Source organism: Cajanus cajan, chromosome 10, assembly GCF_000230855.2.
Source record: "Cajanus cajan strain Asha chromosome 10, NIPB_CcT2T_4, whole genome shotgun sequence".
Lineage (NCBI taxonomy): Eukaryota > Viridiplantae > Streptophyta > Magnoliopsida > Fabales > Fabaceae > Cajanus > Cajanus cajan.
In genome coordinates, this window is record NC_138526.1 from 34,318,991 (window position 1) to 34,323,592 (window position 4,602).

Genomic DNA, 4,602 nt, shown 5'->3' on the forward strand with positions numbered 1-4,602 from the left:
GGAGCTCAAGAACAGTTAATCTTTGACATTTGCACGAGATGCCTTCTAAGATTTTTTATAATCATTGGTATGCAGTATTTCTCCAATTTGTCAATAATTATTTTTTTAAAATTATTTAACTAATTTTAGTAAAATATTACTTTTTAATTACATTTATTTTATAAAACGCAAATTTAAAATTTTACTTGAAAAAATTCACTTGGATATTATTAAAAGCCACAATTTATCATAACCACAGAAACTAAACTGATAACACAGTAGGTTTGTCCTGAATATTAGGGGTCACTAGGAGTGATCGTCTTGGACCAATGGCAAAGAGGGATTAAAAATAATTCAAACTACTTCAATGTGAAAATGAAAATCAGTTTTTTAAATAGCACTTCAATTTTACTTTTTTTTTAAATAATTAATTGCTAAATTTTAACTTATCAAAATAAATTTAACGAAATTTCAATTTTATAAAAAAAAAATTAAATAAAACACGTAATATTTTGCAGCAACATTTATTTTATAAAGTGATGATACTTCCTTTTCATCATCATGTATTAGATGAAAGTCTCCCCGTCCCTATTCTATTAAACTAAATTGTGATGGTGCTCTCAAGGACTTGGGTTGGAGATCACTAGGTTAGTCTAGTGGTTGGGTGGAGAAGAGTTGGAATAGTTAGAAGCATGAGGACCTATATTCAATCTTCATTGCGATCATCTTTATAATCTTTCCTATCTTTATCAAAAAAATGACTTGGGTTGGAAAGTTGTTTGTGGAGGAGTCATAAGGAATTATATGAGAAATTTTCTACTTAGATTCTTGTTCAGTAGGGTTTAGCATAGTACTTTCAAGTCGTATTATATGGGAGATTTTCTACTTAGGTTCTTGTTCATTAGGCTTTAGCATAGTACTTTTAAGTCGAATTATAACTTTGGCCTTATCAAAGAGTAAGGTCTCATAGAAGACATCATTGTTGAGTCAACTTCTAAACTTACAGTAAAATTTCTAAAGGAAGAATGCTTAGCTACACACAATTGTGTTTCCTTAGTCAATTCAATAGTTGAGATTGCGAATATGAGTCAAGAATTTGGGTGTAAACATATTTTCAGAGAGACTAAGCAAGTAACAGATGCATTAGTCAATCTTAGTTTTAGCCTAACGAATGAGTTTCATGTTTATGATTACCCTCCTCCTAGTTACCTAGTATCTTAATACTGTTTGCTGATTCTTCGACGATACTCTTCTATTGTATTGTTTAGTTTGAACTTTTAACTCTGTTTATTTACAAAGAAAAAGTGAAAAAAATTTGATTTAAATATATTTTTAATATTTATAATATACTTTTGTTTTATGCTTTTATGTCCCTATAATTTTTTTGGTCTGCTTTGGTCTTTATAAAATCTTATTTTACGATTTTAGTTCTTGATATTATTTTTTAAGTTTATATAAAAATTGCAAGCTTTTGATAAGGTGTCTATAATATATTGTTTTACAACTAATCTTTAATTTTCTCTAATTCATAATTGTGACGACATTAATAAATAATGTTAAAATCTAAGACCATAAAAAAGTCTATAAATACCAAATTAACTTTTTTTTTTGACAGAAATTAAAATCATAAAATATGTATACTATTGGACTAAAAACAAACTTACAAAATAATATTTTGTATGTAATAAAATGCATCTTTTTTTTTTTTTAATTAAATATATGTTTTAAAAAAGCCCTAATCTATTATTTCACTCTCAACCCATAAATTGTGAGGACCATGCCTACACTCACAAGGGATACTCTGAAAAGGTGATTTAATTTGAAAACTGAATGATTTGAGGGGTCCGATGCATGTCTAGTCTGCAACATTGGGAAAAAATAAAAAATAATAATAAAAATAACTTGGCCTATAATTTATTCAGAGCTTGTGAGTTGCATTGATGCCACGATATTGTGTTCATGGATGGAGCTGACAACAAATAACATAAAATGTGACTGGCTCACAAACAAATATTTTGAGATGTCATGCTACTTTTTCGTACAATATTATATTGGTCCATGTCCATATATATATATATATATATATATATATATATATATATATATATGCATTTTAAGGTAAGAGTAAGAATTAATTAATTAGTAGAGAATCATTTTACATCTAGTTGTTATTCCTACACCAAATATCATGCCACTAGAGAGAGATATTTTATGTTGCAAACGTGTCTTCACCTTCACCATTAACTCATTAACAAAATATAACATTTTAAAATAATTCTTGTGAAACCCCATTCCCTCTTTTCATTTCCCTTTCTCTCCCTCACTTTCATATCTCACTCTCACTTGTTTTGTTCACTCTCTTGGCTTTCATTGTTTATTTTTCCATTTTCTCTGATCTTGGGTGGCTGTGGTGATCTTAGGAGCTGAGTAGTGGTGTTGGAGGCTTTAGCTGAGCGCGAATTTCTTTCTTCCTTCTCCGTTCACCATCTTTTTTCAAGCTTCATCTCCATTTCTTCTTCCCAGAGCTCGGAATCGTCTCACCGAGGTAAGGGAAGCTAGATTTTGTTGGTTTGGGTTGAGAATGAGTTGAAAACTCATGAGTTGTTTGATTTTGGATGATTGACGAGCTGTTTGATGAAATTTTCGTTTTCGGGACTTCAGGGTTTTGGGTGAAATTTTGGGGTTTTGATGATTCGTGGTTGCATGTTGAAAAAGAAGGGGTTTTTGTGTTGATTGATGAAAATGTGGCATTTTGGCAGGTTTGCATGTGTTTGGACTGTTTGATTCTTGCAGGTTTGGGCAAAATTTTTGAACTTGGTGAGTTGCTGCTGGGTATCACGCCAAGCGCAGTTCTTGGCGCCAGGCGTGTGACCATCAGAGGACTCTATTGGGCAAGCCCGCCGGGCCCAAGGTTGTGTGCGCCAGGCGAGCTTGAGAATAGGAGCCTCTGGATGGTCCACGCCGGGTGTGGTTGGACTGCGCTGGACGCGATATCAGTAGGTAACATAGCTTTTAGGTTTCTGGTGTTGCATCGGGCGTGACTACGTCTCGCTGGGCGTGGAGACTCCTTGGTAGTCTCTGCCAGAGGTGGCGCCGGACACAATTGGTATTGCGTCAGGCGTGAGACCTTGGGGAGGTCTCTGTCTTCTTGCGCTGAGCGCGGGTTTGGCACTCCGGGCGTGTGAGGCTCTTTGGAGTCTCTGCCTCCTAGCACGCTAGGTGCAATTAGAATTGCGCTAGGCGCGTTTGATCCTTGGTGCTCTCTAGTTGAGCCACGCCGGGCGCGACCATGAGTGCGTCGGGAGTGGATGTGAATTTCTTTATATGCTAAAATATGTTGATAAATGTTGATATATGTTGATGTTTGCTGAGCTGAGCTGTTATTGATGAATATTGTTGAGTTGATTAATAATTTTGCTGTGCTGTGAGATGTTATTGTTGAATTATGATGTTTAAGTTGTGTTGTATGCTGTTATTGCTGTTATTGTTGTGTTGTGTTGTATGCTGATATAAACTGTTGTAGGCCGTAAGGTTGAGCTGTTGTAGGCCGTAAGGCTGAGCTGTTGTAGGAGATCTCCGAGCTGATATGCGTGACGACGCATTGTTTGTTTACTGCTATTATTGTTGAATGATGTGAGATGTATGCTGTGATATGCTGATGTTGCTGAACTAGACGATATGTTGATAGTTGTAGCTGATTATAATTCTTGTAATTATATGTGTATAAGTTGATTCTTTTCACTAGCTTACCCTTTGTTGTTTCCATGTGGTTTGGACTACAATGATCATACTATGTATCGAAGCAGAACATGGATAGGTTGGTGTGCTTGAAGCATGTCTGTAGCTAGTAGATGGAGTTACATTTGTTGTTTTTGGCCACTAGTTTGGCTATTTTGGATGTATTTTGTACATTGAGCCCCAGGCTAGACATATGCGTATATGGCTCTATTCTGTGTGGTGCTGTGTGACGGCCAGGCGGGTCGTTACACTTTAGTGGTATCAGAGCAGTTTGAGTCTAGTGGACACTTTGTGGGAGTGGTTCCTTTTAGGCTTTTGTTGTGCTGAGCTCTGTGTTGTGTTGATTGCTGTACTAATTTCTTTGTTGATTGTTGTGCTGATGATTGTTGTTTGGTTTAGTTATTGAGTACTGAAGGTGTTGTTACCTTTGTAGACAATGACTGGAACCAATGAGTAGATAGCTCGTGCCATGGAGATGATGGCTATGGCTATGTAGCAGCAAAATGCCTATTTTGCTAGGATGGACGCTGATAGAGCTGCAGCTGGTGCAGGACGACCAGTTGCGTCACAGGAGAGCCGGGATCTTGCTGAGTTTTAGAAATGCCATCCTCTACAGTTCAAGGGAGATGCAGACCTAGGGGTAGTTGACCACTGGATCTGTGAGCTGGAGAAGATCTTTACAGTATTGGGATGTTCTCAAGAGAGGAGGCTGGCATATGATGTCTATATGTTGGTTGGAGAAGCTGAGCATTGGTGGAGAGGCACCCACCATATGTTGACTGCTAGAGATGTTGTTGTTGGCTGGGAGTGCTTTAAGAGGGTATTTCTTGAGAAGTACTTCCCATAGAGTGTGAGGCATGCTAAGGAGACTGAGTTCATGCGGTT